We start from the raw sequence: 23,121 nt of genomic DNA, 5'->3' as shown, positions 1-23,121 counted from the left end.
CAATTATTGATAAGAAACGTCTCGAAATTACAAGAGTACAAGATTCAAAACGCAAAGTACAAGATATTAAATTGTACGCAAGGACGTTCGAAAATCCGGAACCGAGACATGAGTCAACTCTCAACGCTCGACGTAACGAACCGAAAGTTACAAATTAATTATATATATAAATATAATATAATATATAATTAATTATATAAATTATATATTATATTATATTTATATTATTAAAATCCGTCGGCAAAGCTAAGATCCAAATCGGAGTGAGCTGGAAATTCAAACTCCGCGACTCGCGGAGTTTGAAGGGTAAATTCACCGCGACTCGCGGAGCACTCAAAACCAAATATGCCTATAAAAGGAAACGCATTTTGATCGTTTTAAATATCATATATCAATCTTTCTGTCATCAACGTGTATATATATATATATATATATATATATATATATATATATATATATATATATATATATATGTATATATATATATATTTATATTATAATTTTAATTTTAATTTTAAATCCTAATAATAAGGGTATGTTAGCGAATGTTGTAAGGGTGTAAGTCGAAATTCTGTCCGTGTAACGCTACGCTATTTTTAATCATTGTAAGTTATGTTCAACCTTTTTAATTTAATGTCTCGTAGCTAAGTTATTATTATGCTTATTTAATCTGAAGTAATCATGAAGTTGGGCAAAAAATATTAAAATTGAGTAATTGGGCTTTGTACCATAATTGGGGTTTGGACAAACGAACGACACTTATAGAAATTAGACTATGGGCTATTAATGGGCTTTATATTTGTTTAAATAAATGATAGTTTGTTAATTTTAATATAAAGATTTACAATTGGACGTCCCTATAAATAATCATATACACTCGATCGGACACGATGGACGGGATATTTATATGTACGAATAATCGTTCATTTAACCGGACACGGTAATGGATTAATAGTCACTAGAATTATTAAAACAGGAGTGAAATTATGTACAAGGACACTTGGTATAATTGATAACAAAGTATTAAAACCTTGGGTTACACGCAGTCGATAACCTGGTTTAATTATTAAACAAAGTATTAAAATCTTGTTACAGTTTAAGTCCCCAATTAATTGGAATATTTGACTTCGGGTATAAGCATAATTTGACGAGGATACTCGCACTTTATATTTATGACTGATGGACTGTTATGGACAAAAACCAGACGGACATATTAAATAATCCAGGACAAAGGACAATTAACCCATGGGCATAAAACTAAAATCAACACTTCAAACATCATGATTACGGAAGTTTAAATAAGCATAATTCTTTTATTTCATATTTAATTTCCTTTATTTTATATTTAATTGCACTTTTAATTATCGCACTTTTAATTATTGTTATTGTATTTAATTGCACTTTTAATTATCGTACTTTTTAATTATCTCAATTTTATTTATCGTAATTTCATTATCGTTATTTACTTTACGCTTTAAATTAAGTGTTTTATTTATTTAATATTTTACATTAGGTTTTAACTGCGACTAAAGTTTTTAAAATCGACAAACCGGTCATTAAACGGTAAAAACCCCCCTTTATAATAATAATATTACTTATATATATATATTTGTATTTTTATAAATTAAAACTAATATAGCGTTAAGCTTTGTTTAAAGATTTTCCCTGTGGAACGAACCGGACTTACTAAAAACTACACTATTGTACGATTAGGTACACTGCCTATAAGTGTTATAGCAAGGTTTAAGTATATCCATTCTATAAATAAATAAATATCTTGTGTAAAATTGTATCGTATTTAATAGTTTTTCCTAGTAAAATATAAGCTATTTCATATACACCTCGCATAGCATCAAGTATTTTTGGCGCCGCTGCCGGGGAACACCGAAGCGAAACGCCACATAAAAAAAAATATTTCTTATTAAGTTTTAATTAGTTTTTGTAAAATATATACTTTTTAAATATAAAAAAAATATATAAAAAATCAAAAACCGAAAAAAAAATATTTATAAATTTATTTTTAAGATTTTTATTTATAAAATTATAAGTATCTTTATTTTTATTTTAGTTTTTAAAATACAAGTTTTATTAAATTTATATAAATATATTAATTAAATTAAAAACAGAAAAAAAAATAATTACGTTGAACCTGTCGAAACTTGACCTGTCTCTTTTGAACCTGCAATGTCCTCGACTTGCGGAGATATTGAACTGGGTTCACCGTGACTCGCGGAGTCGCCCAGACAGGTCACACAGAAACCCTAAACTGCATTAAATACGGAGTAATTATTATTTTTATTTTTTAATTATAACCCTAATTAGGTTAGTGTTTTAATTTAATTTTTAATTTAGTTTTTATTATTATTTTGTATTATTTAGTTTTAATTAGTTATTTAATTTATATAAACTTAATAGTTTTATAAAATAAATAATATAAAAATAATATTTTTATAAAAATTGTAATTTTTACAACTTTTAGTTTATTTTTATATTTTGTTCCTTTTAATTGTTTTAGCGTAATATTTGTATTTTTCGCTCTTTTTTTTTTAGTTCTAAGTCATAGTTTTTGCCTTAGTTATTTTTATTTATAGATTTTTAGGCTTTGCCTTAAAATCCCTTAAGTGCTTTCTCTTTAGACTAAGATTTAGGTGCTTTAGAATTTTGCGACGCCATTTTTATATTTTAGTGCCTTTTTAAGATATTGCCATTTGGGATATAGTTTTTCTTGTAAGCTTTAATATTTTTAGACGCAACTTTTAATTCTTAGTTTTTAGTTTTTTTTTTAAGTTTCAACGCGCTACTTTCTTACTTTCATTTTTCGACGTCTTTTACCTATGTATCAATTATCACTCCAATTAGTAATCTCAATTTGTAATTTTAATTTTAAGTTAGTGATAATAATAAGGTTGGGTTAGTCGAGTGTTTTTAAGTTTTATAAGTCACTCTTTTTCTTTCTTATTTTTCGACGCCTTTTATTTTTCAACCCTATTCTTTTTCGACCTATTTCGACGCGCTCTTTCTTTTTCTTTCTTATTTCTCGCCATTCTAGTTTTTAGGACATAGAATTTTTTTCTACTTCTTCTCTAAATTTCTTAAAATTACGAAAATTTATTTTAAGTGGTTAAATTGATAGACATCAAAATTTTCTGGTTCGTAGTAATAGTTGGATTTGTACGTGGACCAGGTTATTGGAGCCAAACAGTACTCAATTATATTGAGACCAAACAAATCCTGCCCCTCTGCTGCATCTTTTGGCTATTCGAAACGTGGGCAAAATCAGAAAAGTCTATTAATTGGATAACTTATATAATTTTTCTTTCCTTTTAAAAACTAATAGGATATTCAGTGAATGCACCGAGCAAGACGTTCACCACCTTTTGTACGTTCACCACCTGTAACCAGATCAAGACATCTAGCAAATATTGTCGCCGTTGATTTTTCTTTAGAATCGTCATCCAGTCGACCAAGTACTCCAATTCAAATTTCCGATAATCCATTTTTTGAACCCGATCTCACAATTGAGAATCCGGAGAATATTCAGGGACGATTCATAGATCCTGAACCATTAATTTTTCCTCCGGAACCACCAATCATTCAAACAGAGATTGTTGAGGAACGAACCATTAAATCAGAATCCTCTAGTGATTCAGATTCAACAAATTCAATCATGGAGAATCTGAAACCTTTAAGTATGGAACACCGAATGAGAGCTAAACGCACTGGCCAAGGTCACGCAATTACTCATCCAGACATTAATGCGCCAGATTATGAAATCAAAGGACAAATTCTACACATGGTGACTAATCAATGCCAATTTAGTGGTGCGCCGAAGGAAGATCCAAATGAACATCTTCGTACCTTTAATAGGATCTGCACACTATTTAAAATCCGAGAAGTTGAGGATGAACAGATATATCTCATGTTATTTCCCTGGACTTTAAAGGGAGAAGCCAAAGATTGGTTGGAATCGTTACCTGAAGGGGCGATTGATACATGAGATGTTTTAGTTGAAAAATTTCTTAAACAATTCTTTCCAGCATCTAAAGCCGTAAGACTTCAAGGAGAAATTGTTACGTTCACACAGAAACCAAATGAAACTCTATATGAGGCATGGACAAGATTTGGAAATTTATTAAGAGGATGTCCGCAACATGGTTTAGACACCTGTCAAATAGTACAAATATTCTACCAAGGATGCGACATCACTACAAGGAAAGACATCGATATAGCAGCTGGTGGTTCTATTATGAAGAAAACCGAAACTGATGCTTATAATATTATTGATAACACTGCTTCCCACTCACATGAGTGGCACCAAGAAAAAGATATCGTTAGATCATCTAAAGCAGCTAGAGCCGATTCTAGCCATGAATTAGATTCCATTTCCGCAAAGATAGATGCTGTCGAGAGACGAATGGAAAAGATGACTAAGGATATACACTCAATACGAATTAGTTGTGAGCAGTGTGGAGGACCACATTTGACAAAAGATTGTCTCAGTATTGAACTAACAATGGAACAAAGAGAGAATGTTTCATATCTAAACCAAAGGCCTGGAAATAATTATCAGAATAATTATCAACCGCCAAGACCGATTTACAATCAAAACCAGAATTATAACTGAAATGTTCCATACAACAATCAACAAGGTCCTAGTAATCAACAAGTATCCAATAATAGTTACAACCATCAAAGACCTAATTTTCAAAACAAACCACCACAAACCGATGATAAAAAGCCGAATTTAGAAGATATGATAACGAAGCTAGTTGAAACTCAAACGCAGTTTTTCACATCTCAGAAACAAACGAATGAACAAAATGCTCAAGCATTTAGAAATCAACAAGCTACTATTCAAAATCTGGAACAAGAAGTAAGTAACCTAGCAAGGTTAATAGGTGAAAGAAAACCGGGAAGTTTACCTAGTGATACAAATGCTAACCCCCTGAATGAAACAGCTAAAGCTATTACCACAAGAAGTGGTATTACACTTAAACCACCTGAAATACCTGTAATTTCTGATGAAGCTATTCCTACTCCACAAGAACCACAACCTGAACATGATAAGGAAAAAGAACCGGTAGTTGAAAAGGTTAATGAAGATAACACAGTTAAGGCTAAACCTTATGTTAAACCATACCGACCACCACTTCCTTACCCGAGTAAAATGAAAAAAGAGAGACTTGAAGCCGAGCAATCCAAATTCTTGGATATGTTTAAACAAGTAAATGTCAATCTTCCTTTCATTGATGTGATTTCATGAATGCCTAGATATGCTAAATTCTTGAAAGATCTGATCATAAATAGAAAGAAAATGAAAGAACTCTCGGCCGTTACTATGAATGCTAATTGTTCAGCAGTGCTGTTGAATAAGATACCAGAAAAATTATCAGATCCAGGAAATTTCACAATTCCATGTTTTCTGGGTAGTCTTAGTTCAATAGAAGCATTGGCAGACTTAGGTGCTAGTATAAATTTAATTGCGTATTCACTATACACTAAACTAGACCTTGGAGAATTAAAACTAACAAGAATAAGCATACAACTAGCCGATCGATCAATAAAATATCTTAGAGAGATAATGGAGAACATGCTAGTTAAAGTTGGTACTTTAGTATTTCCAGTAGATTTTGTTGTTCTGGACATGGAAGAAGATTCTCAAGTTCCTCTCATATTAGGAAGACCATTCTTAAACACGGCTAAAGCAATGATAGACGTGTTCGGTAAGAAACTGACCCTAAGTATAGAGGACGAGAGTGTTACCTTTTCAGTTGATAGAGCTATGCAACAACCACAATCTGCAGATGATACATGTTATTATATTCAAACTATAGATTCACATGCAGAATTGTTAGAAGAATTTCCAGAATTACAAGGAACAGGAGAATGTTCTTTAGGAGAAGGAACTGAACCAATTGATGAAACTGAAATGTTAGCTACATTAATAGCTAATGGATATGAACCAATAACAGAAGAAATTCAAATGCTAAAAGAAGAAGACAGATATCGATATAAATCATCGATAGAAGAACCTCCGACATTAGAGTTAAAGCCACTTCCAAATCATTTGGAATACGCTTATTTACATGGTGAATCTGAATTACCTGTAATAATATCGTCTTCTCTTACTGAAAATGAGAAATCACAACTCATTTCTGTGTTGAAAGCTCATAAACCAGCCATTGCATGGAAGATTCATGATATTAAAGGAATAAGTCCTTCGTATTGCACACATAAAATTCTTATGGAAGAAGGTCATAAAAAATATGTGCAACGCCAACGAAGACTAAATCCTAATATGCAAGATGTAGTTAAGAAAGAAATTATTAAACTGCTAGATGCATGTTTAATTTATCTAATTTCTGATAGTCCGTGGGTAAGCCCAGTTCAATGCGTGCCTAAGAAGGTTGGCATGACTGTCATCACAAATGAGAAAAATGAGCTTATTCCGACTAGGACTGTAACAGGATGACGTGTGTGTATTGATTATAGAAAATTAAATGACGCCACCAGAAAAGATCACTTTCCCTTACCTTTCATTGATCAAATGTTGGAAAGGTTAGCCGAAAACAGTTACTATTGTTTTCTAGATGGTTTTTCCGGATACTTTCAAATTCCAATTGCACCCGAGGACCAAGAGAAAACCACATTCACTTGCCCTTATGGTACTTTTGCTTACAAACGCATGCCATTTGGACTTTGCAACACCCCTGCAACCTTTCAAAGGTGCATGATGGCGATTTTTCATGACATGATAGAAGGATGCATGGAAGTTTTCATAGATGACTTTTCAGTCTTCGGTGATACTTTTGAAACATGTCTAGCTAATCTTGAACGAATGCTTATTAGATGCGAACAATCAAATCTAGTACTTAATTGGGAGAAATGCCATTTCATGGTTAAAGAAGGCATCGTTCTGGGTCATAAAATTTTAAAGGAAGGAATTGAAGTGGATAGAGCTAAAGTAGATGTAATTGCTAAACTTCCACATCCCACCAATGTTAGAGGAGTTAGGAGTTTTCTAGGGCATGCCGTTTTTTACCGACGTTTCATAAAAGATTTCTCTAAAATTGCCACTCCTATGAATAAACTCCTAGAAAAGGATGCTCCATTCATCTTTTTAGATGAATGCATTAAATCTTTTAATATTCTTAAATAAAAACTTACTAATGCACCGATCATGATTACTCCAAATTGGAATCTACCGTTTGAACTTATGTGCGATGCAAGTGATTTTGCAATGGGAGCCGTTTTAGGACAAAGGATTGAAAAACGATTTCAACCTATATATTATGCTAGTAAGACGTTACAAGGAGCACAAACGAATTACACAACTACTGAAAAAGAACTCCTTGCTATTGTTTTTGCTTTTGACAAATTTCGTTCATATCTCGTTCTAGCTAAAACGGTGGTCTATACCGACCATTCTGCTCTTAGATACCTATTTTCGAAACAAGATGCTAAACCAAGATTAATCCGTTGGATCTTACTATTACAAGAGTTTGATATTGAAATCCGAGATAAAAAGGGAGCGGAAAATCTCGCTGCCGATCATCTTTCTCGTCTTGAAAATCCTGAATTAGAAGTTCTAAATAAATCGGCCATACAAGACAACTTTCCTGATGAATATCTATTGAAGATAGATTATAATGAAATTCCATGGTTTGCAGACCATGCAAACTACTTAGTATGTGGATTACTTGAAAAAGGATTATCGTACCAAAAATGAAAGAAATTCTTCAGTGATATAAAACACTATTTCTGGGAAGATCCACATTTGTTTAAAAGTTGTCCCGATGGAATAATACGCCGATGTGTATTCGGAGATGAAGCTAGTAAAATCTTAAATCATTGTCACACAGGACCAACAGGAGGGCATTATGGGCCTCAACTAACAGCAAGAAAAGTTTATGATGCTGGATTCTATTGGCCTACAATTTACAAAGACGCACACCTTCTTTGTAAATCCTATGATGCTTGTCAAAGGGCCGGAAAAATAAGTCAACGTGATGAAATGCCACAAAATGTCATTCAAGTATGTTAAGTATTTGACATTTGGGGTACTGACTTTATGGGTCCATTTCCAAAATCTCATAATAATCTCTACATTCTCGTAGCCATTGATTATGTATCTAAATGGGCGAAAGCACAAGCTCTCCCAACTAACGATGCACGAGTTGTAGTCAACTTTTTAAAACGTCTTTTTGCAAAGTTTGGAACACCGAAAGCTTTAATAAGTGATCGGGGTACTCATTTCTGTAATAATCAACTTGAGAAAGTTCTTAAAAGATATGGAGTAACTCATAAAATCTCCACCGCATATCATCCACAAACAAGTGGACAAGTTGAAAATACCAACCGAGCTTTAAAACGTATTTTAGAGAAAACCGTAGGATCAAATCCGAAGGAATGGTCCATTAAATTGGAGGATGCACTCTGGGTTTTTAGAACATCCTACAAAACTCCAATTGGAACCACACCTTTTAAACTCGTTTACGGAAAAGCATGTCATCTTCCAGTAGAAATTGAACACAAAGCATTTTGGGCTTTGAAGACATGTAATCTTGATTTACATGAAGCTGGACGTCTACGGTTAAATCAATTAAACGAATTAGAAGAATTAAGACATGAAGCATACGAAAATTCGTTAATCTATAAAGAAAGAACGAAGAAATGGCATGATAAAAGAATCAGAAGTTCAAAAGAATTTAAAGAAGGAGACAGAGTTCTTCTTTTCAATTCACGATTCAAGCTATTTCCTGGAAAATTGAAATCAAGATGGTCTGGACCATTCATAGTCAAAAGAGTTTTCCTATACGGAACAATAGAATTAATAAATTCAAATGGGATTGAATTTAAGGTTAATGGTCACAGAGTTAAACACTACATAGATAGTCTGATGGAAGTCGACAACGAAGTTAATCACAATTTCAATACCACAGCTAACTAAGTGTGGGGAGAATCAAGTCTTTAAAGGATAATATGTATTTCTGTTAAAGTTAGATTTTCTATTTTCGTGTAGTTCTCGAAAATGGAACCCGAATGGTCTTTCCCTAGCAGACCCTAAAGAACTAGTCTTCTCCCCCCATTCTGAATTTTTATTTTTTTTAGGTTTTTACGAAATGAAGACTTCCTGTGAACTAAACCATGGTCTAATGCTACACGCTTTGATTACTAAACGTAATAATGACACACTTCCTAGTGAACTGGTATCAGTAATCAGAGAAAAATTGGACGGAGTAAGAAAAGAATCCAGATGCGAAGATAATAGGTTACAATTTGGTAAAGGAAAATCAAAATCAGCAGCGAAAAGAAGAGCACGACACCTTGAAAGATGTCACAAATGCGGAAAATGGTCACACGAAGGTAAATGTTCAAATAATCAAACCTATTCAAACACCGAATTTGTTACTTTATGCAGAGATGGACCATTCATATGTTTAGAAGAAAAAACACTGAATGCTCGAGGTTACGCCTATGTAGCCATGGAAAATCAAGTAGTCCGACTATCTTATGAGTGGGCTAGAGCATATAACTAAGAATACTATCTCACAGGTAAGTCTGTACAGTTTTTATTTTTATTTTTATTTTTAACCTTTTGATAATAAACACTAATTTGTTCGCTATAAAGTATTAAATTGGTATTCGATGAAATTAGGTCTTGCGACCGAAATTATTGATATCATACAAAACTTTATTACATCACTGCGAAATTTAACGTTTATTCTTAAGGTATAAATATCTTTAATCAATCAACTCAAAATATTTCAAAAATTCGTCATGAGTTAAATTAGGTTATGGAACCGAAATTACTTTACCGGAAAGAGGGGCGTATATTTTTGATAATATTTGATTGATTAAAGTGGGATAAAAGACCAAAAAGATTTTTAATTTTATTTTTACTTTGTTTTTAAAATTAATATTAAAATAATATTGTAAACTTGTTAAAATTAATATATATTTAAAATTGTAAATATTTTAAAAATTAATATTTTTAATATAAGTTTGTATGTATAAAAACAAAATTAAATTTAAGTTTGGTGTGAATTTTTAATAATATGAATTTTTAATTTTATGCATTTTAAATTTAAGTTTGGTGTGAATTTAAAAAACAAAAATTTACTTTATTTTGCTAAGTTAAAAATATGATTTTTAAAAATTCGTCGTAAGTTGAAGATTAGGTCGTTGAACCTAAATTGCTTTACCCGAAGGAGGGACGAGAACTTTTATTATCATTATTTTTAATCTTATTGAATTAAAGTATGCAAAAAAAAAAATTAAAAAACCCAAAAATCTTTGCTTTTAAAACCGCGCTTTAAATTGACAAAATTTAAAATTTTGTCGAGGGACGGACTAGGACACCGTTTCGAAACGACCTCGTCCTAAATAACAAGGGAAAAAAAATTTTAAAATTATTTACTTAATTGTTTTATAAGTTAATGATAAAAAAAATCCAATATGTTTGGAAACTTTGGTAAAATTTAATCATTTTTCTACGCTAATCACCCTCAATAATTTAAATTGTTACTGATTTCTTGCAAATGAGGGCATTGCAAGATCTTAAGTGTGGGAAGGGGTTAAATTCTTTCGGATTTTAAAATTTTTACTTTATACACTTGGTTACCATTAGAAATACTAGTAAAACAGTAGTTGTATTAGAATCTAGTGCTCTCTGATAATAAAGAACAGCCCTAGTCTTATATACTGACTACCCAATTCTAGTAAAAATTTTCAAAATTTTCAATTAAATGAACTCAAAATCATGTTTATACATATTTATGGTGTTAACACCGAAATTATTGTTACCTCGGAAAGGACATAAATTGAGAAATAAACCAAAATGTTAAAATTCATTTAAAATGGAATAGAGGACAATAAAAAGGAAAATAAAAGCCAAGTGTGGGAAAATTTACCAAGTTATTTTAAACATATGTCACATATTTTTGTAACAAATAATTAAAGATATTTTTGCTTTGGACTAAACTAAACAGTTTTACCCGATTTACTGTAAGAAAGATGGATCTACACGATGAATCAATTCCATCATTAAAAGGAAGTAAATTCTTCCGAAAAAGACACGCGCTTCTTGATTTAGGTCATGAAGTTGTCGTCCAGACCAGCTGTAGGTTGACGAAAAATCTAGAAAAGTCATCACAAAAATTAGCAGGAAATCTACGGACCTCAGCATAAAACAGGGTCGCCAAGTGGTCAGATTTATCCTAGCCATAAGAAGGATTTATCTCGTATAATGGGGGGCACCGTGCAAATTAGCTGGATAAGACTAATGAATTGTAGTGACCCGAACTTTTCCATGTTTATATATATTAATTGAGATTGATATTTACATGATTAAATATTTCCAACATGTTAAGCAATCAAACTTGTTAAGACTTGATTAATTGAAATATGTTTCATATAGACAATTGACCACCCAAGTTGACCGGTGATTCACGAACGTTAAAACTTGTAAAAACTATATGATGACATATATATGGATATATATATAGTTAACATGATACTATGATAAGTAAACATATCATTAAGTATATTAACAATGAACTACATATGTAAAAACAAGACTACTAACTTAATGATTTTTAAACGAGACATATATGTAACGATTATCGTTGTAAAGACATTTAATGTATATATATCATATTAAGAGATATTCATACATGATAATATCATGATAATATAATAATTTAAAATCTCATTTGATATTATAAACATTGGGTTAACAACATTTAACAAGATCGTTAACCTAAAGGTTTCAAAACAACACTTACATGTAACAATTAACGATGACTTAACGACTCAGTTAAAATGTATATGCATGTAGTGTTTTAATATGTATTTATACACTTTTGAAAGACTTCAATACACTTATCAAAATACTTCTACTTAACAAAAATGCTTACAATTACATCCTCGTTCAGTTTCATCAACAATTCTACTCGTATGCACCCGTATTCGTACTCGTACAATACACAGCTTTTAGATGTATGTACTATTGGTATATACACTCCAATGATCAGCTCTTAGCAGCCCATGTGAGTCACCTAACACATGTGGGAACCATCATTTGGCAACTAGCATGAAATATCTCATAAAATTACAAAAATATGAGTAATCATTCATGACTTATTTACATGAAAACAAAATTACATATCCTTTATATCTAATCCATACACCAACGACCAAAAACACCTACAAACACTTTCATTCTTCAATTTTCTTCATCTAATTGATCTCTCTCAAGTTCTATCTTCAAGTTCTAAGTGTTCTTCATATATTCTACAAGTTCTAGTTACATAAAATCAAGAATACTTTCAAGTTTGCTACCTCACTTCCAATCTAGTAAGGTGATCATCCAACCTCAAGAAATCTTTGTTTCTTACAGTAGGTTATCATTCTAATACAAGGTAATAATCATATTCAAACTTTGGTTCAATTTCTATAACTATAACAATCTTATTTCAAGTGATGATCTTACTTGAACTTGTTTTCGTGTCATGATTCTGCTTCAAGAACTTCGAGCCATCCAAGGATCCGTTGAAGCTAGATCCATTTTTCTCTTTTCTAGTAGGTTTATCCAAGGAAATTAAGGTAGTAATGATGTTCATAACATCATTCGATTCATACGTATAAAGCTATCTTATTCGAAGGTTTAAACTTGTAATCACTAGAACATAGTTTAGTTAATTCTAAACTTGTTCACAAACAAAAGTTAATCCTTCTAACTTGACTTTTAAAATCAACTAAACACATGTTCTATATCTATATGATATGCTAACTTAATGATTTAAAACCTGAAAACACGAAAAACACCGTAAAACCGGATTTACGCCGTCGTAGTAACACCGCGGGCTGTTTTGGGTTAGTTAATTAAAAACTATGATAAACTTTGATTTAAAAGTTGTTATTCTGAGAAAATGATTTTTACTATGAACATGAAACTATATCCAAAAATTATGGTTAAACTCAAAGTGGAAGTATGTTTTCTAAAATGGTCATCTAGACGTCGTTCTTTCGACTGAAATGACTACCTTTACAAAAACGACTTGTAACTTATTTTTCCGACTATAAACCTATACTTTTTCTGTTTAGATTCATAAAATAGAGTTCAATATGAAACCATAGCAATTTGATTCACTCAAAACGGATTTAAAATGAAGAAGTTATGGGTAAAACAAGATTGGATAATTTTTCTCATTTTAGCTACGTGAAAATTGGTAACAAATCTATTCCAACCATAACTTAATCAACTTGTATTGTATATTATGTAATCTTGAGATACCATAGACACGTATACAATGTTTCGACCTATCATGTCGACACATCTATATATATTTCGGAACAACCATAGACACTCTATATGTGAATGTTGGAGTTAGCTATACAGGGTTGAGGTTGATTCCAAAATATATATAGTTTGAGTTGTGATCAATACTGAGATACGTATACACTGGGTCGTGGATTGATTCAAGATAATATTTATCGACTTATTTCTGTACATCTAACTGTGGACAACTAGTTGTAGGTTACTAACGAGGACAGCTGACTTAATAAACTTAAAACATCAAAATATATTAAAAGTGTTGTAAATATATTTTGAACATACTTTGATATATATGTATATATTGTTATAGGTTCGTGAATCAACCAGTGGCCAAGTCTTACTTCCCGACGAAGTAAAAATCTGTGAAAGTGAGTTATAGTCCCACTTTTAAAATCTAATATTTTTGGGATGAGAATACATGCAGGTTTTATAAATGATTTACAAAATAGACACAAGTACGTGAAACTACATTCTATGGTTGAATTATCGAAATCGAATATGCCCCTTTTTATTAAGTCTGGTAATCTAAGAATTAGGTAACAGACACCCTAATTGTCGCGAATCCTAAAGATAGATCTATTGGGCTTAACAAACCCCATCCAAAGTACCGGATGCTTTAGTACTTCGAAATTTATATCATATCCGAAGGGTGTCCCGGAATGATGGGGATATTCTTATATATGCATCTTGTTAATGTCGGTTACCAGGTGTTCACCATATGAATGATTTTTATCTCTATGTATGGGATGTGTATTGAAATATGAAATCTTGTGGTCTATTATTATGATTTGATATATATAGGTTAAACCTATAACTCACCAACATTTTTGTTGACGTTTTAAGCATGTTTATTCTCAGGTGATTATTAAGAGCTTCCGCTGTCGCATACTTAAATAAGGACAAGATTTGGAGTCCATGTTTGTATGATATTGTGTAAAAACTGCATTCAAGAAACTTATTTTGTTGTAACATATTTGTATTGTAAACCATTATGTAATGGTCGTGTGTAAACAGGATATTTTAGATTATCATTATTTGATAATCTACGTAAAGCTTTTTAAACCTTTATTGATGAAATAAAGGTTATGATTTGTTTTAAAATGAATGCAGTCTTTAAAAAACGTCTCATATAGAGGTCAAAACCTCGCAACGAAATCAATTAATATGGAACGTTTTTAATCAATAAGAACGGGACATTTCAGTTGGTATCCGAGCCTTGGTCTTAGAGAACCAGAATTTTGCATTAGTGTGTCTTATCGAGTTTGTTAGGATGCATTAGTGAGTCTGGACTTCGACCGTGTTTACTTGAAAAATGATTGCTTAACAAATTTTGTTGGAAACTATATATTTTTAACATGTGAATATTATGTGATATATTAATCTCTTAACGCGTTTGATATTATGTGATAGATGTCTACCTCTAAAACAAGTCCCATTGACTCACCTAATAATAATGAAGAGTCAAATGTAAATTGGAATGATTCGTGGACTGATTCACAAGTTCCCGAAGAGGAACCGGAAGAAGAGTCGGAACCGGAAGAAGAATCGGAACCGGAAGAAGAATCGGAACCGGATGAAGAAATAGAACCGGTGGGGGAAATAATAAAACGGTTAAGTAAAAGAAAATCCTCAACCAACCGACCAAGGTTAATTATGGTCAATGGTGTTTCCGCCAAGGAAGCAAAATATTGGGAGGATTACCAATTCTCTGATGAATCGGATTCCGACGAGAATTCCGATGATGTTATAGAAATTACCCCAACTGAATTTAAAAAGGCAAAAGAAAATAATAAGGGAAAGGGCATAAAAATAGAGAAATCTAATTCCAACCCCGATGAACTTTATATGTATCGTCAACCCTCGAAGTCCTTAAGTTGTAACAATGACCCGGGAACCTCTAAACCACCCGGTTTTTCTAAACCAATGTGGATAACGACGGCTCGTATTAGGGGAACATCATATATCCCTAGAAACTTGGCAAAACGAACCAAAACCGAAGAAGAAGAAACGAGCGAGTCGGAATAAGATAGTTGTATTCGTGTGGTGTAATATATGTAATATAGTGTGCTTATGCTTTATGATATATGTAAAAATTGCTTGTATTAATAAGTATTTTTTTATGAATCTAACTCTTGTCTATTTTACAGTTTAAAAACACAAAATGGATAGACAACCCAATATTTTAAGAGACCTACCCGGAGACATGATTGATGAAATCTTGTCTAGAGTCGGTCAGAATTCCTCGGCACAACTATTTAAGGCGAGATCAGTTTGTAAGACATTCGAAGAACGTTCCAAGAATGTCTTGGTTTATAAGAGACTTTCGTTTGAAAGATGGGGGATATCACATTGGGAAACCCATAAGTTACGATGTGTTTACTTTGACGCATATATTGCGGGGAACCCAAATGCTATTTTACGCAACGGGTTAAGAAATTATTTTGACTCAATGTATCCGAATATAGGACTTCATGATTTAGAAAAAGCGGCTAACATGCAACATAAAGAAGCATGCTATGCTTATGGGTTAGTAATGTTCGCTTCTCACCAAAGTGAGAAAAAGAACATCGGGCTACAGCTATTAAACAAAACGTTCCCACAAGTGACGGAGTCGGTAATTGGGGTAAGAAATGAGGTTTTTAGATTGTTACGGGACTGTTGGACATTACGTAACCCTCGTCCCTTTGACGACGTTACAACACGCTGTCTTATCAACGGCCATAACGGTTATGTTGCACAAGACCAAGGATGGGAAGTAATCCTAGTAAAACCAGAATGCATGACTTGTTTCTGGACGTATGAATTACGTGTCTTTATTGCCTTTGCTGAACGACTTGTGTACTAGCTAGAATTATCTTCACAACCATCTTGTATCAAATTTATTGTGTGCTATATTTCATGCTATATGTAAAATAAGCGGTATTGTAAGTTTGTAAAATATTGTGTAAAAGTTTGAACGCGAAATATTATTATAATCAGTTTTTCATATAGAATTGTAGTAGTTGAATTTGTTGGGATTTAACAAGTTCATAATATACTTAAACCATTTTAAGAATTAAGAAAGCGGAAGCATGTTAATTACCAATTTAAGACTTGTTAAACTTTAACCAATTAAAGTTAAATCCCAATTAGGATCAAGTTGTGATATATACTTACAAACTACAAGCAAGTAAAGAGATTATACCTACTCCAAGCTTGCTAGTAAATGATGAAGATGATGATGAAGTGTGTTAAAACCCCAAGCTTTTGATGCACCAACACCACCCTTAAACTTGGTTATGTTTTAGACACTTAATCACCTTAAAACCAAGTTAGAAACCCACTTTCTTTGAACCCAAAAATCTGGACAGCAAACAATTTCAGGAATGAAGATGAATGTAAGCTCCAAAATGATGAAACCTCAAGTGATTATACCCCAAACTTATAACCAACACCTAGTACTTTGGTTAGGATTTAATTAGGACACTTGATTAACAAGATTACCATGCAAAACACTCCCTTTCTCCCTCTCAACAGCCACGTCCAGCAGCTGCTGTTTTCAGCAGAAAAAAACTCAAGTTTTATTAGTGTATTGCATGTTTTCTACTTCACTTGAGTCAAGGAATCCCTTGGTTGAAGAGAGTCTTGCATGCCTTAAGGAATATATTGTTTACAAGTAACCAAGCAAGCATGGGATGTCACCTAGGAGTCCCCAAAATCTGCATTCTTATATCATTTAATAACAAGTATAATTTATATAAAACTTGTTACATTTTATATAAAACTTGTTATTAAAGTTCAAGTAATAAATATAGGTTACTTGTACTTTATAAACCAATTTATAAAGTATAACAAAACATAATTATTTATACATATAAATAATCAAATCCTTAATATATAAATTGTCCAAACAATTTATCTCAAGTGATAATATTTTAGAAACCCGATTTTCTAAAATCCAAGTGTCGCGTATTTAATCAATGATCCAATCACAAGATCAAATACGAATAAGGTGTCGGTAAGTTTGTTATTGGGTATGACCCGACTTGGATCATAACATGTTAGCCACATTAATTTAATATGTCTCTCGGGCATACGAAATACCTTCAATCTCCCACTTGCACGAGAAACATAAGAAATTAATGCAAGTGATGGATACAGCCTAACACACCGTCCATCACCCCTAATATGTTATGACTTTGTGCCATTCAATAACATCATCCCTTTCGAGTTCCTTACTCGAACTGATATACAGGTGAATCTTTCACTATATCCTTTCATCCTAGATGTCATGTTAAATCCAAGAGATACAGAGTGATCACTCTCTTTTAGATTTAACTTTATCAGGCCTTAGACATCTGACTCTCAACGAATAAGAGGGACAAATTCCATCTTGACTACATACGTCCTAGATACACACTTTTGTATTATACCTGAGCTCTTCCTTATGTACTACCATATTTCAGAATAGCGAAGGAAAGAATCAAGGCATAATACTCGGTGAATATTAGGACCCAATATGTATCTCAGGTCAGAGGATACGATGATATTCGCCTTTACTCAAGATTACATGTGATCAACCACAAAGGCTCCATACAGTAAGTCTTGAGAGCGGGTCTTCCAATATTTGTATCCCACAAATATCTATGAACCTTGGTAGCAACCTTGCCCCACATTCAGTCCGTGAATGTTTACCAATCCAAGTTCATAATAGTCTAAACCTCACATTCATTCCCACAAATGTGATCGACTACGGAATTTAGAATAATTACTTATTCATGGATAAAATATGCAAAATAGGAACATGACTCAAATAAATAAACACCATAGTTATATTAATGAGTTTGAACCACTTCGTTCCGTTACAATACTTAAAACAGATCATGACCAATCACTAGAATACCGAAGCCCTAATGCACTAACATGTCCCTCATGCTTTGGCCCATGTAAAAGCTTCGTGAGTGGATCCGCAACATTTTGATCTGTGTGAACTTTGTGAATACATATCTTTCCCTTTTCAACCTCATCCCTGATGTAGTTGAATCTCCGCTCAATGTGACGAGTCTTTTGATGAGCACGAGGTTCCTTGATTTGAGCAATCGCACCCTCGTTGTCACAAAAGATCTCAAGAGGGTCCTGAATGGAAGGGACCACTCCTAAGTCGTCGATGAATTTCTTCATCCATGCAGCTTCCTGAGCTGCCAGTGAGGCGGCAATGTACTCCGACTCTGTAGTGGATAACGCAACAACCTCCTGTTTCGAACTCTTCCAAGAGACCGCACCACCATTTAACATGAAGACATAACCGGATTGTGATCGAGAGTCATCTCGATCAGTTTGGAAACTCGCGTCCACGTAACCTTTTACGGCGAGTTCCTCCTCACCAGACCCGTATATTAGAAACATATCCTTAGTCCTCCTAAGGTATTTCAGTATACTTTTAACAGCAATCCAATGACTGTTTCCTGGGTTATTCTGGTATCTACTTGTCAAGCTTAGAGCGCATGACACATCCGGTCTAGTACATATCATCGCATACATGATAGACCCAATTGCAGATGCGTATGGGACTTTCTTCATTCTATCTTGTTCATCTTTCGTGGTAGGACACTGAGATGAACTGAGAACGGTTCCTCTTTGAATAGGTACCAAACCTTTCTTAGAGTTTTCCATCTTGAACCTTTTCAAGATTTTATCAATGTATGTACTTTGACTTAAACCTATCAATCTCTTGGATCTATTCCTATAGATCCCTATCCCCAATATGTATTGTGCATCTCCAAGATCCTTAATGGAGAAGCAACTCTTTAGCCAAGTTTTGACTCCTTGCATTGTGGTAATATCATTCCCAAATAATAATATATCATCCACATATAGTACAAGGAACATGATAGTGCTCCCACTAGCTTTCTTATATACACAAGCTCCATCACCATTTTTAATGAAGCCAAATTTCTCGGCTTCCTCATTAAAACGATGATTCCACATTCTAGATGCTTGTTTCAATCCGTAGATTGACTTCTTTAACTTGCATACCTTTTTAGGATATTTTGGATCAACAAAACCTTCAGGCTGGACCATATAGACATCTTCCATAAGATATCCATTTAGGAAAGCGGTTTTGACATCCATTTGCCATATTTCATAGTCGTAGTGAGCAGCAATGGCAAATAATATCCTAATAGACTTTAGCATTGCCACTGGCGAGAAAGTTTCATCATAATCAACCCCTTGAGTTTGAGTGAAACCTTTTGCTACAAGTCTAGCTTTGTATGTATCCAAGTTTCCATGTATGTCGGTTTTCTTCTTGAAAAGCCATTTGCAATCAACTAGCTTGGAGCTAGGAGGTTGCACAACAAGTTCCCAAACTTGGTTTTCATACATGGATTGCATCTCGGCGTTCATGGCTTCCTGCCATTTATCTTTATCAATTCTTGATAAAGCATCTTTGTAGTTTGTCGGTTCATCCAAATCAACCGTATAGCAACCTTCCACGAGAAACCCATATCTCTCGGGAGGATTACTAATCCTACTAGATCTTCGAACGTCTTGTGTACCTTGATCATCCACTTGATCATTTTCAACATCCTCATGTTGAGTACTAGTGCCAACCAATTGTGTATCATCGGCTTGATCTTGTACCTCTACAAGATCTATCTTCCTTTCACCATCACCTTCCATAAGGAACTTGGTTTCAAGGAATTCCGCTTTCCGAGCAACAAATACGGTTTGCTCGGATGGATCATAGAAGTAATATCCCATGTCATCTTTGGGATATCCTATGAAGATACACTTTGTGGATCGAGCATGTAGCTTATTTGCTACATAACGCTTAGGATAAGCTTCACATCCCCATACTTTCAAGTATGAAAGAGAAGGAGGTTTTCCAAACCACATCTCATGAGGAGTTCGTTCCACCTTCTTGGTTGGGGCCATATTTAAAATACGAGCCGCGGAGCTTAGACAATAACCCCAAAATGATAGAGGCAACGAGCTTCTTGCCATCATAGATCGAACCATATCCATTAGGGTTCGGTTCCTCCTTTCGGAAACTCCATTAAGTTGGGGTGTTCCGGGTGGAGTAAGTTGTGAGATAATCCCACAACTCCTAAGATGATCTTGGAAGGCATCGCTTAGGTATTCACCTCCTCTATCGGTACGTAGTACCTTAATTGTCTTATTGAGTTGATTTTGTACTTCGTTTTGATATTCTTTGAATGCTTCAAACGTTTCGTCCTTGTGTCTTAATAAGTAGACATATCCGAAACGACTAAAGTCATCAATGAAAGTAACAAAGTATCTTTCACCTTTCCTAGTCATGGGTTTAAAGGGTCCACATACATCCGAATGTATTAATCCCAATAAATCTTTAGCCCTTTCATAGGTCCCTTTGAAAGGTGCTTTAGTCATCTTGCCTTGTAAACAAGATTCACATACTTCAAACGAATCCATTTCATTTGATTTCAAAAGTCCATTCTTTTGAAGTGTATGTATTCGGTTCTTGTTTATGTGACCAAGGCGACAATGCCATAAGTAGGAATCACTCAAATCCCTTTTGAGTTTCTTGGTGCTTGTATGGTACATTGAGCTACTAGATGATGTGTCATCATGAACCAATTCATAAATTCCATTTGAAGGCGAAGCCCTGAAATAGAATACATTATCTTTAGAAACATGAATATCATCATCAATAAAATTAACAACGTAACCACATTGTTTTAAGCGAGAAATAGAAATAATGTTTCTACACAAATCCGGAGCATACAAAACATTTTCTAAAATAAGTTCCAATCCGCTTGGAAGCTTCAAAATAAAATCTCCTTGAGCTTTAACATGCACCTTTGCACCATTGCCCATATAGAGACTTGATGTTCCCGCCTTATGATCACTTCTTTTGAACCCCTGCAAAGAATTGCAAATATGAGTTCCACATCCAGTGTCTAATACCCATGTATTAGAAGAAGTAATACTTAGCTCTATATATACCATATATATATTACCTGAGGTTTGCCCTGCATCCCTCTTGTCCTTCAACTCCTTAAGGTAGACCGGACAGTTTCGTTTCCAATGACCCATCTCACCCCAACCGAAACATGGGTCTTCCTTGGGGTTTGCCTTCTCGGTGACCTTTTGCTTCTTGGCCTTGTTGATGGTTGGGGTAACCATCTTCCCCTTCCCTTTGCCTTGATAGGCGGGTCCTTTCCTCTTAGCCACCTTTGGCTTAGAGGCGTTACCTTTGGATCCACCTTGATCGATTGCTAACACGGGTAAAGCCCTTTTACCCATGCTAGTTTCGGCCGTTCTAAGCATACCGTGAAGCTCACCTATGCTCTTATCCATCCCATTCATATTGTAATTAATTACAAATTGATCAAACCTTTTTGATAGGGAGTTAAGGATAAGATCGGTGGCTAACTCATTAGATATGTTTAGGTTAAGACGGTTAGCACGATCGATAAGGCTTTTCATCTTAAGTACATAAGATGAAACCGATTGGGTATCGTCCATACGACAAGCATGTAGCGCCCGAACCGTTTCGAAGCGTTCGACACGCGCTTGTTGGAGGAACATCTCCTTCAATTGCGTTATCATGTCGTATGCACTATGATGCTCGAAATCCTTTTGGAGTTCGGGTATCATAGTCCCAAGCATTAAGCATGAGACTTGAAGGGAGTCGTGGCAATACTTATCGTAAGAGGCCATTGCCTCCACATCATTCTCATCCGGTTGATCGGGAATGGGGTCCTCAAGCACATACATTTTATCCTCTTGTTTGAGGACAATCCGAAGATTGCGGAACCAATCCATAAAGTTTGTATGGTTGAGTTTGTCTTTCTCTAAGAGAGACCTTAATGATAGGTGGTTCAGGTTAAGTGGTGCGTTAGGAATGTTGTTGTTGTTATTGGCGGCCATCTACAAAATTAACAAAGTTCGTTTAAGTATCAATTTTAATTTAACATTCAATACCCTTTTAAATTTTAATTGACTTATTAAATATTAGAATCCAACGGTAAATCAAATTTCGGTTAGGTGACCTTTATCCCGTTATTTGATTTAGCTAGGTAGTCATTATATGACAATTGCAATCCTTTTGCAACTTCTAAGTTATGGGATCATGCAATCCTTTTGCATGACATATTTATCCCATCAACGCCTATTTGTTCATCATGCTTCGGTGACCCTAAGTTCATGATTCCCAAATCAAGTCGTCCAACTTGTGTAAACATGTAGACTTAACATACAAGTGGTTAGGTGACCTTTATCCCACATGTATGCGAAGTGTACCTTATTCATATTAGTTCGCTCATGACGGTTAGGTGACCTTTATCCCATCAAGAGTTTCCTAAATACGTCTAAGTGTTTCCACAAAAGGATGGCGTTTAACTTGTTTGCCTTGTTAATAAGGGATTTTAAGTTTTCATTAATTCTAGTTTGAGAAAACTTTTGCACCATACACCAACATGCATTTAGTGTATGGTTTAATTGAAAATCCATTTTCATGTTATGTAATAAAGCCAATTTTATTACTTTGATATAAACCATTTTATATGTATGATCCTTATCACGTTCTTAATAACCGATTATTAATGTCCTTTTAGCCGTTTTTATTTAACCATTTAAATTGACGTTTTTATGTCGTAAATAATGTCAATTTTAACCAATTTAAATTTCCATTTTAGTTTGTTGTTAACTTGTGTGATTAACTTGTAGCATACAAACATACAATCCACATAATCATACAAAACAACCATGCATGCAAAATCATATGTTCACAATCAAGCCAATTTTGGTAGACATTTGTT

At 33.7% G+C, this 23,121-nt stretch overlaps 1 non-coding gene across 1 annotated transcript; it reads right to left on the bottom strand.

The window, feature by feature from the left end:
• Positions 1-4,051: 4,051 nt before the first annotated feature.
• Positions 4,052-4,158, bottom strand: LOC139845981 (small nucleolar RNA R71). Its single transcript, XR_011758730.1, has one exon. It is a non-coding gene; the product is annotated as a small nucleolar RNA R71 (small nucleolar RNA).
• Between the last annotated feature and the right edge of the window lie 18,963 nt (positions 4,159-23,121).

This window comes from Rutidosis leptorrhynchoides, chromosome 4 (assembly GCF_046630445.1).
Source record: "Rutidosis leptorrhynchoides isolate AG116_Rl617_1_P2 chromosome 4, CSIRO_AGI_Rlap_v1, whole genome shotgun sequence".
NCBI classification, from domain to species: Eukaryota; Viridiplantae; Streptophyta; class Magnoliopsida; order Asterales; family Asteraceae; genus Rutidosis; species Rutidosis leptorrhynchoides.
Note: the sequence above shows the minus strand (reverse complement) of the source record. Positions and strands in the feature narration are given on the sequence as shown.